The following is a 12892-nucleotide window of genomic DNA, read 5'->3' as shown; positions in this document are numbered from 1 at the left end:
CAGATTTTCTGATCTTCATGTTGGATGATTTTACAGGGACCATGGCCAAATCCTGAGGTGTGTTTCCCTGTACAAGTTTACCCGAAGGAGGAGAAATGGGAGGAAATGTTTTGATAATCTTATTAATTTTTGAGTCATCATTTTCTTAGCTTATATAACCTCAGATACTTTGGATGCAAAGGAATATAAAATGACTACAAGTTCAGTTATAAATGTTATATGATAATACTTTATAACACTAAATTTTACAAAGTATTGGAATTGATAATATTGGCAAACAGATATTTCTGGTCCTCCTAAAATTAGCTTTAAGGATGTCAAAGCTTTATGAATACCTCAGCTACATGGAGTCTTCATTATGAGCAAAAAAAACAAAAAAGAAATCTTTCAATCAATATTCCAAATTCTTTCATATTTATGTATCTGAATATACTGAAGACTAAGTATTTTTTCTGGATTCTAGATTTTCTGTAGTTATATAAATGTAGTTATATAAATTAAATGTCATATATCTGACATTTCAACACTATAGTAGTAGAGGTCAATGAAGTATTTAAATAAAGGGCAATGCATTCCTTTCCTATATTGATTAGAAGCAACTATTAATTACAAATTAAGCCACACTTGTGCATCTCTCAAATATCAGGAGCTGAGGATGTGCTAATCTGCATTTTCAGAAAAGTTCTCTGCCACCTTTGTGTTAGTCAATCAGTAGTTGCAGAATCTTACTAATCACATCATCTGCCTGGACTTCTGATCCAGGTGAAAGTGGTGAAACACTGGAACCGGTTGCCCAGAGAGGTGGTAGATGCCCCATCCCTAGAAACATTCAAGGTCAGGTTGGATGGGGCTCTGAGTAACCTGATCTAGTGGAAGATGTCCCTGCTCATTGCAGAGGGGTTGGGCTAGATGACCTTTAAAGGTCCCTTCCAACCCAAACCATTGTATGAGTCTATGATTCTGTAAGGCCTTTGATATGTGCCCTGCCCCCCACCCCACCTCCCCAGCATTCTTGCCTCTAAATTGTAGAGATATGGATTTGATGGATAGACTATTAGATGGATAAGGAATTGGCTGGATGGTCATGTCCAAAGAATTATAGTCAACAGCTCAATATCCAAGAGGAAACCAGGAGTGAGTGGTGTCCCTCAAGGGTCCGTACTGGGACCAGTACTATTTAATATCGTCATTAATGACATCATAGGTAATGGGATTGAGTGCACCCTCAGCAAGTTTCTGGATGACATCAAGCTGAGTGGTGCAGCTGACATGCTTGAAGGAAGGCATACCATCCAGAGGGACCCTGAAAGGCTTGAGGAGCAGGCCCATGTGAACCTCACGAAGTTCAACAAGGCCAAGTGCAAGGTCCTGCACCTAGGTTGCAGCAAACCCCAATATCAGTACTGACAGGGTGATGAATTGATTGAGAGCAGCCCTGAAGAGAAGGACTTCGGGATACTGGTGGATGAAAAATTGGATATGAGCCATCAGTGTGTGCTTGCAGCCCAGAAAACCATTCATACTCTGGGCCGCATAAAAAGAAGCATGGCCAGCAGATTGAGGGAGATGATATGTCCCCTCTGCTCTTGTGAGACCTTGCCTGGAGTACTGCATCCAGCTCTGGGGCCTGCAGCACAAGAAGGACATGGACCTGTTAGAGTGGGTACAGAGGGCCACAAAAATGGTGAGAGTGCTGGAACAGCTCTCCTATGAAGAAAGGCTGAGAGAGTTGGGGTTCAGACTGGAGAAGAGAAGGCTCCGGGGAGACCTTATTGCAGCCTTTCAATATATAAAGGGGGCTTATAAGAAAGATGGAGAAAGACCTTTTACCAGGATCTGTAGTGGCAGGACAGGGGGCAATGATTTTAAACTGAAAAAGGGTGGATTTAGATTGGATATAAGGAAGAAATTTTTTACTATGAGGGTGGTGAGATACTGGAACAGGTTGCCCAGAGAAATTGTGGATGCCCCATCCCTGGAAGTGTTCAAGGCCAGGTTGGATGGGGCTTAGAGCAACCTGATCTAGTGAAAGATGTCCTTGCCCATGGCAGGGGGGTTGGACTACATGATCTCTAAAGGTCCTTCCAACCCAAATCTTTCTATGATTCTATGATCTCCATGTCCCGTTTCTTCTTATTCTTGTCTTCCGTTAAATATGTCCTATATCATGCAGGTGCTACAACCAAGTTTTCAACCTTGGATTCATCTTTGGCAAGAATGCACCTTTGCTTCCTGAACAGCTGTCTTTGTACTCAAGATGCATATACTCATGTTTGAAGCATTATGATCAGTAACATCTACAGAAGTATTTATAATAAACTTATTGATCTGTGAAAGTCTGAGTAATTTTTAGAGGATTTTCCCTTCTTTTGTTCAGATTCTTCTTTCTGAAAGCAAAAAGAAATTGAAGGTCTTTCTTCTGTGCTGTTGTCATTCATATTTAATGGATTTACTTTGCTCAAAATTATGCCTGACCAAAGGATTCCATGAGCTGACTAATGCCATGGAGCTCTGACTTCCCTGTTATGAAGTCTCTACCATGATTTCAAATACCACTTCTGGCCTGTCAGCAATATTTTTTTATTTACTATGGGCACTTGTGCCAAATGTTTGGAGACTCCCACGTATGTTTCAGCATAGTTCAAAAAAGAGAAGTTGTTCTTGTGCAGCTTCAGGGGCTTGTATAGTGCAGTCTGAGCCCTTAATGTCAGACTAAAGTTAATCTACAGTATCAAAAATTTTCTTCTACTTTCTGCAAAAAAACTTTGGATGTGTAACAGGAAACTCATTAAAAAACACTATTACTTTTCCCTCACCCTGCCCCCCTCCCAAAAAAAAAAAAAAAAAAGAATATCTGTATCTGTCTAAATACTTAGGGAAAGAGGCAGGTTATCTAATAAAATTGGGAAGTTTTTATGTGGGCTGTGCCAGTGTCCTGGCTAAAGCCATGCTGGGATCCAATTGGATTAGTCCCCATGAGAGTCTATTATCTACAAACAGAGATTCCTTGAGGAAAGGAAATTAGAGAGCTGTGCAATCACTTAAATTGATTGATGTTGTTTTTAAAACTTAAATTTCTAATAGTACCTTCTGTCATGAATCCCAGTCTTCTTCCAACCAAGGGAACAGGAAAGACCAGGGAAACAAAGGAAACAAGACCAGGAAAAATAGCAAAAATAGGACTTGTTTTGGGTTTTTTTTTTCCTAGGTAGGTATTTTTCATTGATTCACTCAAGTGTTACATATTTATTGCATCTTGATATATATGATCTAAGCTTCAGAAGTAGAACAGAGTAACTTTATTTCATGATCATGATCTTTCCTTGTCAAGATGAGAAAATAAAAATTTACTAAGTTTCAGAATTAATATCAATCCCATCCCTAGCTGTCACATACACACTGACTCTGAGAAAGCACGTTCCACACTAGACTAGAAATGTGATTAGGAAAATACAGAATATTCTGCTTTTCTCATATATTTGTCTTTTCCGATTTTTAGAAGGTTCAGTGAAGCATGCTGAATACTCTGTGAAACAAGTAGCTCTTAGTTTTTGTAACTTACATCCTTTATATTTTATGCCTGTTCCCTGTATAATCATGCTGGAACAAGTTTTGAAAAGAAATTTCATTTGGTAGGAAGTAGATGACTCATAATTTGCAGAATATATTTTAATGAACTATAAAAGACTGTATTATTGTATGACATAGTAGAGACATCTCAACCCACACTGCCAGCTACCCTAACTATGCAAATATGTGTTTTAAAATTATTGTTGTTCTAATAAAAGTAAAACTTCTATATAACATTAACAGTAAATATTAAATCACATCCAGATGTACAATAAGTCTGTTATGTTGGGTTATAAAATCCTCATACATCCTGCAGTGAAAACAAGCTTCATTGCACCAGCCTATTTGCAACATGGATCAATGGCATAACTGAATTTAGAGAAAAAATTAGTATTAGACTAGGTAATATTAGACTAAAAATATATGGAATGCTTGTAATGGAGGAAGCCTTTGGAGATAGCTAAAAAGTGTGCAGACTTCATGAAAAGTTCTTGCAGTTTGCAATAGCAGCATTGGCTCTGACTTAGAATCATCTCATGAGATTGCCTATTCCTGCTCTTCACATGAGAATACCATTACCTTTCTGCTTCCGTCAAAAAATATAAAATAGCAAAGCACACAGTGCTTCACCAATTTAGGTACTGCATGTCAGATATGACATCACACTAACTCCTTCTCTTACTTCTCTGAGGTCTTAACAGCTTATTGAAATTCACATCTGAAACACGGTTCTCACCAAACTTGTCCATTGTCATCCATTGAGCTCTCAGGGGCACATACCCATCTGTATGATTCTGGTAAAGTACATCAGAAGTGGCACTTGTGCAAGAAGTAGAACAAGAGTCACACCTTGACCACAGGAGCTTTCTTTGGTTTAGCTAAATAAACCTGAAATGAAGTTCTGCTATCATGGATCAACTACTCTACAGCAATTTTTTTTTTTTTTTTTTTTCCCCACTTTGCATCCCCTAACCTGTCCCTGAAGCTGTCTATCCCACAGTATCTCCAGTGGGAGCCATTTCCTTTCATCTTCCATTCACATCAAGAAACGACAGACAAATACAACAGGCCTTTGCTGGGACACTGAGGGAAAACTCCAGTTTCTGTGAATAAGTTAAAAAAATCTGACAAGAAGATGCAATTTACTAATCCTGCTGTAGCACCTACTTTAATATAAAGGCTTTTCAAGAGCCTCTAAAACTTGTGTAAATCATGCTCTAATGACAATCTTATGCACAAATCACATGATCTAAAAGATTTTACCTATTTTTTGCCTGTATGAGAAATATAGATAATCCTCCCCTTCTATCAAAATGGGTTGCTGCTATTTTTGATGGCATGAACAACGCTGAGCTAAAGAGTAGCCAGACGTATTTTTCCTGAAGACTTACTCACTTTGTCTTTAGCAATATTCAGAGAATAATTGCTTGAGAGATCCCTCAAGTGCCAATTTCAGAAGGCTAATCCTGAACTGCGCAATAGTATAAATATCAAGAATACAAATTTATAGCTGCAGCAATACGTCTGAAGTGCTCCTTCTCTTTCTATTTTCATTTCCCACAGTGTTTTCCATTTCCTAGGGGGGATTTTAGCTTTTTTTAAAATCTGTCTGAGTTGAAAGAAGCAGCATCTCTGATAAAGGAATGTGCTATGGGGAGCTACTCAACAAACAAAGCCTGAGTAAGAGCTCTGGTCTTCCTCTGCTCTGTGTTGCCTGCAAGCGGTACCACTCCTAATCCCCACCTCCCAAACCCTTTTGAATTCCTCATTTCTTACTTATATAGGAGAATCTATATGTTCCTCATAATGTTAGTCTTCCATAAACAAGCTCATAAAACAACAGACAATAATTTCTTCTGTTCTTTCAATTTTTTAAACTTTCTGTAACCAAGCATGTCTTTATAAACAGCTTCCTCCAATCTTTCTTTCTACTTTCTTTTTTTTTTTTAAATTAATTTCAGGTGCCACCACACCCTTTTTAATCACAGGTGTTTGGGGTGTATATTACCATCTCACAGGGAAGATAAGCTTCTTATATGAAGGGGTTAAGGTGGCTAATGCATGTGTTTTGTAGGGATTTTTTTTTTTCTCTTAAACTTTTGTTGTGTTAGCAATTTTTCTGCTATTTAGCATTTTTTTTTTCTGCCTTCTTGTTACACCCTACCAGCTTTTCCCTGTAATTGTCTTGTATAGTCTATGCCCTGAATTAGGGCTTTACAGACAGCATAAATCATACTAGTTGCACTCAGTTTCATTGCACCAATATATTTTGCTTCAACTTTGTGGCAGGGTCTTGTTTATCTTTGTTCTCATTTTTTTAAAAATAATCAAAGACCGGACCAGCCAGAGACTACCTGCCATAGATGTACATATTTACTGAGTGCAGAGTAAAAACAATAGCCAAGCTTCCTGCCTTAGAAAGGTGGGGAAAGGGGCTCTGGAGTTCTTCTCCCTCCTGGCTCCTAGTTTTAGCCTCTGTCGGCCCAGACTATGTCTCCTCCTTCCCTGCCTCCCCCCTGGAGCCCAAATTACCTTCCTATTCCAAGAGCTCTCTTCCCTCTTTTCACACCAGAGCTTCTCGTAGAGTAGTTATGAGTAAAAGCTCACGAAAAGAGGAAAGCCCAAGCTTCAATGGAGATGTTTAAAGGCATTTACTCAGGCTGCAAAAGGCCAAGTGTTAGATGCTTAAGAAGGTCTAGAGTTAGAAGACCCAGAGGTGTGAGTCCAGCTTACTTTTGTGAACAAAGCTCCTTTTGTGTGCGTGTGTGAGAGTGAACCACAAAGCCAGACAGAGCACAGAGCAGTATGAAACACAATTCTTAATGGGTACTTTTATTTTAATGTGTATGTCAACTGTGAGCCATAGGACAGGGAAATCAAGACTGTTTCACAGAGATTGAGTATATTAGTTTTGCTGAGAAATGGAGAAGGTTTTTGGCTGGGGAGCTTACTCCTTCAAAACGTATATTTCAGAACCCAGTGGAAATGAAAAGGCCATGCCCTGAAGATGTACCCATTTCCTGCCACAGACCACAGCTGATTCCTGGTGGCAACAAAATGGACAATTAGACTGGAGAGAGGAGTGCCAGGAAGCTAGTTAGCAATGATGTCATGCATTTTGTCACAAAGCATGTAAGATAACTAGCTTGAAGTTTAGAAAAACAAGGTAAATCAAACAAAAATTATATTACCTAAGCTACTTTAGGTCAGAAACCTCTCACTGGTGAATAACTTAAGAGATAGGGGCTTGCTGTTTCTTGATTCATGTTATTTGACCTACCACACTGTTTAAAGCTATTTCCTAAAAGTGTATTAAAAGAAAAAAGAGTAGGCAAATGATGGCTGAAATGCACTCTTTTGTAAAAGCAACTGGAGTTCTGAACTTGCTACGTTTTTCCAAAACCCTGGAACCTGTAACATAAGTATGAGAGGAATCGGAAATGTCTCTGTCTTAGAAATTTAAAAGTATACGTTGCATTTTTTACCCCAATAATACTTAAATTTTAAATTCTAATCCAGGCTAGCTCTAACTTCAGGCCCAGCCATGCTGATCGTTGGCATCAAAGCCAGCTGGTCCTCCAGAGTCCGTAGCATGTCACCACAGTGGGGCAAATCTCTCCTTGACTCTTCAGATAGTTCACTCAAAATAAACAGCTTTCAGCTGCTTTTAAAAAGGGAGGGGGTGGTGGGTGGTGTATTTTCTGGCCGCATACAGTTATGCTTGGATAATATATTGTTCTCAAACCTGTAGATATCCATCTGTTACTTCAGAAGCTGTCAGAAACAGCTATCTCCGTAGAGTACCAGAAAGTAACTCAAAATTAGCACCAATAAGACTATCTGTGCTTTTGCTAGAGCCAACGAGAATTATCACTGCTAGTTAATAAGACTATCTAAATAATTTCTAGCTTTCTTACCTATCCTCTGCTATCTCCACCACTTCTACTGCCACCTGAAAATCTCTTTCTTACACCCTGTCAGTAGTCCTAAGTCTTCTGACACGTGTCTCTGCGTGTGTGTGCGTGCACAGGTGGTGCCTGTTTGTTTATGTAAAGAATAACTCCGTATCTTAAGACTTTCCAGGAGTTTTTATAGTACTGTAGTTCAAAATTCTAGTTCTCTTTGGCAGGAACGCCATGGTAATGAATAGAGTGTAGTGTGTTCAGTAATAGTTTGTACAGTGTAGTAATTTAAATTATAGTTAGACCTCCGCTATCTGAGAAAGGGATAAATGTAGATTTTACTCTCACCCCATCCTCACTTGGAACAAATTATAGCATTTTCACTGATGCTGCCTCTAGTACAAACCAGCTGCAGCCCACAGTTACAGCAGACAGGGATCAGCAATTGTTGGCTTTTTTTCCTTTTGTTTATTCTCTTTGGGGTAAAAGAGTCAAGGATCAAGAGTGTGACCACTTCAGTCATACACTGTCTTGGTGTTTTCAAACACCAAAGGTGAACTCACCTTGTGGCTGCTCTGCTGAGTGGAAAGAGCAATCTAGTTACAATGTGACAAGGACCCATCCATGAGGTTTAGAAAGTAAGAGCACAACCCTGGTTTACTAGTTATAGTAAAAAAGATTATTTCTAGAGGAGTTACACTGAGTCCTCCATCCCTTCTCTGTTTTTTTAAAAGCTTATTCCAATGGAGTTACAATGAGTGCCCCACCCCTCCTTTTTTTTTTTTAAGGCTTGTTCTGGAAACTAAGTATTATGACGCATGCCATGAAGACTTAAATCATATACTTCTCCTTACTTTGAGACCTTGTGACAGAAGAATACATTTTATGAAATATTTCAAGTGAATTTAAAAATGTATTGAGTATGCAATTGGTAAAAAATACCAAGTAGGTATAAGGAGGGATCTAGTTATTTCTGCAAAGTCACGTCTGAACACACATAATTACAGTCTTGAAAAAGACACAGGAGGGGCTAAAGTACTGGATGTCTCTTCTTACTGTCTCATAAGAATTAATGTGCAAAAGAAATCTGTAAGTATATTTTAATGGTGTGTTTTGGATAATTTCCTATAAAGTATATATGGCCCACATGGTGCAATATATCATTAAGCTGTAGTATTTTATACAGCAAAGATATTTTCACAAGAACCAACCTGAAATTTAAACATAACTACAGTATTTCATTCTTAGTATATAAATATATTCTTTATGAAACCTGCAATACTAATTTAGAATTTTTAAGTACTGATTAAGTGCCCACTGAAGTCAACAGATAAAATTCCTTGGCTGCAAACACTGGGCTTGACTACCAGTTAAGGTCAAAATGTTTAAATCAGATAACATTGTTTTAGATGTTACTTTATTTAAGATCACTCCATGTCTTTTGAAACAATACTGTGGAAAAGAGAGCACATTTTTTGAAAGAGTGAGTATGCATCCGGGAGGGTCTCTTACGACACCTCTTTAGATGAATTGCTAGGAAAATAAAATGACAATCCATAAATAGAAGCTGGTATGCTGCAACAGAATAATGATTCTTCCATTTGGTATTCTGGACAAAGAAGACAAAGCCAATTCAATCTGCACTGCACTGCATTATGGCATATTACATCCATTATTTCAAACAAGCTGGATTAGAACATAATTGATGTGATGTCAGCTTGCTATTAATGTCTCATAAATAAGATGTTTTATGTTGTTTACTGGTATATTGTTGTTGTCTGTAATCTGTATCACAAATACATTTGATCAATCTTATTGTATTTATTTAAATTTGTTCCATTTTCTACTTTTAGTGGTAAGTATATTTTATGTACTAATCTGCATTATTTGAGATCCATCCTCCCTGACCAGGCTCAGAGAAAAGATGAGGTTTCCTTAGCAACACACACTACCACAAAATTTGAAAACACCCTTCTGAAATACTCAAGTCTTCCTTCAATTTATTATGTTTGCTCCTACTGCATGGAAAGTATTGCTGTGAGGGAGGCACATACAAACTGTAGGCACTACCAAAGATTTACTCAAATTAAGCCACAGTGGCACTTCCCTAGTGTAGATGTGTTTGTACAAGTGTTACATGGTAAATTCAATAGTCAAGGTTTTGTTTGAGAACTTTTCATAATGTGATTTTTCTGTTCAGCTGGATAAAAAACAAGGGTGTGTAGCAATGAGAGACCACAGGTTTTTTCTAGCAATATTGGCTTATAATGTCGGGTGGAACTCCCTGCTCAACAGAGAACTGGTTTCTTTTTATCCTCTCTTGGGACAAGGCATCTGTTTCATCCTTTAAAAATTCAAACACTGGAAGATTTTATATGATAACACCCAAAATTTGGAGGGTAGTTAAGAGAGAAATACAGAACTTACTACAAAAATGTCTACTATTAATATTCTCTTTATTTACAGTCAGTATGGCTTCCAGAAGGTACTTTGTAAGAGAAAGGATGTCACCTTACCTAAATATTAAGCACCAAAGAAAAGTAGACTAACTGATTTCTGGAGACTTCCCTCTAAAGCACAGATCCTGAGGAATGCTTTGCCCTGCAAGAGAGTTTGGTGAGATGCTGCAACTCCACTACTCATTGCCTCGAATGGGTGTTGAGCTGTAACAGCTCTCTCCATTGTGTGCATGGTTGTCTCAGGACACAATCATAGCTGCCATTTTCAAAATATTTTAATGCTACGACCTGGAAAAAATACAATTCCTCCATTTTTGTCTGCTTCACCTTGTTTGTACAGTAGCTAATTTCACCATCTTAATTATGTGTAATACTAGCAATTTCAGCATCAACTGTGACTCTTCCTTTTCTTATTTTTATACCCAAATAAGCTGTCAGATTGACATAGTTTCTGTGAGCTTTCAATAATTCTCTTGATAGAATCAGTTAATTGAAAAATGCATCACTTTCTGCATAATATTGCATGTGATTAATCAATGTGATGAACTATTACAGTGTTTTCATTGATTTATGCTAGGATGACTCATCATGTTATGGATACACAAAATATAGTTGCTCTTAGTGCATCAAAAGATAAATTTACTGACAGTATCCTACATAACATAACTTCCCCTACATACAGAACAGGAAACTGTTAGCATAAACAGAATATCTTCCAGCAAATACTGACTAGTTATTGCAGATTTTTAATGGAAGGTCTTAATTTTTCTATTCTGAAGTCTTCATCTTTCATTTCAAAGGAAGACTTAATTTTTTGTCTTTTCTTTGTTATTCCTAATTCCTGCCAATATTTCATTAGGTATATGGATCCTTTGCTGTTTTCTTTTTCTTTTCCCCCCCAGGAATCCTGGATTAACTGAATCCTTGGCATACGATTACACTTGACTGGTGTTAATATATGGCTGATAAGCTTAAGTACAGTTAGTATATAAATATTAATAAAGCTATGAAGCAAACAACAAGGTGTTACAAATGTTTGGCATCAATACGCTAGTAACTTGATAAGCATTATTCCAACTGCCATCAGTGGGAAAAGGAACTGAGCAATTCAACATGCAAGGAAATTTCAAGCAATAACTACAAATCCTTCTGTAATCTGTTCCCAATCATGAATCAGGAGTATTGCTACCAGTATTATCTGTGTGGATTTTACTCCTAATGGACAGGAGTCTAGGAGGGATCTCTTCGCCCTCTGTAATAATTTCATTGTTTTGCTGCTTACTCATACACTTAACTCTGCAGCACTGAGCTGACTGCAGATCTGTCTCATTGAAATAGACTTTCAGTGAAAGTCATCTGCACTGAATTTTGGTCCTCATAAAAGTGAGACTGAAAGCAAGGTCAAATATGCACTGCCAGACAAGCTGGAATATAGTATTTTTCCCTTCCACATTTTGCTTCCTTTAGGTATCTTATAAATCTGTTATTTTCCTACTGTCAAGTGGGATTAAATGTGTGGAGTTTTTCAATTTTTTTATTTTTGCAGTTTCATAGCCTTAAGTCCCATATCACCACCTGTTCTCATTTTATTCACATGTATAGGAGGGTTCGGTGGGAGGGAAAAAGTATAGACTCTGATGCAGGGCAGGAAGACCTGCCTTCCCCTGCAGCATCCCTTTACAAAGCTACATAATTGACTGCTGTTCCACAAGACCAGGCATGGCCCAGGAACATTCATCATGAACATGATATATGGTGTTGATGCATAGCATAGATTCGTTAGTTCCCACCACAGCACAATGATGCACTGCCTGCGTGCCATTACAATGTCAATGAGTACTAAGAATAGCACACACACTGTGCTGCAGGGCACTTATGGTCATACATTAAGGTCTGTTGAAGTAAAGGATATTTGTCAGATCAGTTTCATAGTGGGAAATAGACATAATTTAAATGTTATAAATGGTAAAACTTAACCCTTTGGAAATGCATGGGGTAGAGAAAAGGAAGTGGCAGAAGGGAGAGGAAAAGTTAAATGCTGGTCACTAGACCCAATTCATAGACTGGATATCCTTCCAATCATTTAGTCCTCTGTAGAACTGCTCTGCCAAGTCTAAGTGAAGAATTTACATGTATAAGGAGATACTAGATAAAAGAAGGTAAGAATTACCTATGATTGTTCCTTCCAAATATAGCTATATAAGGTTTGCTATTTTCAATTTCTTCAATCATCTATGTCATGACTGTAAAAAGATTTAATGGAGTTTGAATTCCCTATTTTCACATGCTATTTCTGATGTCATGCCTCAGGAAGGCACATTATTCCTCTACATTGCTCTTCTAAGACTAAAACTTCTGTCTGCAGTGTGTGCCTTTATAGCATTAACAATGTAATTTTGTCAAATATAATTACATCATGCTGTGAAGTGTTCTGAAAAAATGCAACTTTTATTCTAGATGTTATTTTAACAGAAGACCCATGAGTATTAAAGAAGAACCTATAGAAAAGAAGAGGTTCTTCATGTCCCCTAACTTTATGTGCATGAAAATCCCTGAACACATGGACACCTCTTGATAGATTCCAGAAGAAACAAAATACGTCATGCAGTCATGCTATGTTCATTCAGATGGAATGAACAGGTACAAGATAGTAACAGTGTTAATACGTCTCTGCTGCTGTATGAAACAGTTGAACAAAGTTTAAAAATCTGAACCTGTGGGGAACTCAGTTTACGTAATCCTATGGTCATTGCTATTGGAAAAGAACAACAACAAAAATATTTGAAGTGAAAAAGGAAAAAAGGAAAGAAAGCATTCCTTTTTCTTCTTTATTGCTGCTGTAAAGCACTGTAATAAGAAAATCTACATGTTAACCAACCTTTTTAGAAAGCATTAAAGGCAGCACTAGCTACCCCTTTTGACAGAACACAATCCAGGATGTACTGGACTTAAGATACAGGG

Source organism: Gymnogyps californianus, chromosome 1 (assembly GCF_018139145.2).
Source record: "Gymnogyps californianus isolate 813 chromosome 1, ASM1813914v2, whole genome shotgun sequence".
In the NCBI taxonomy this organism is placed as follows: domain Eukaryota; kingdom Metazoa; phylum Chordata; class Aves; order Accipitriformes; family Cathartidae; genus Gymnogyps; species Gymnogyps californianus.
This window is presented reverse-complemented; position numbering follows the sequence as displayed.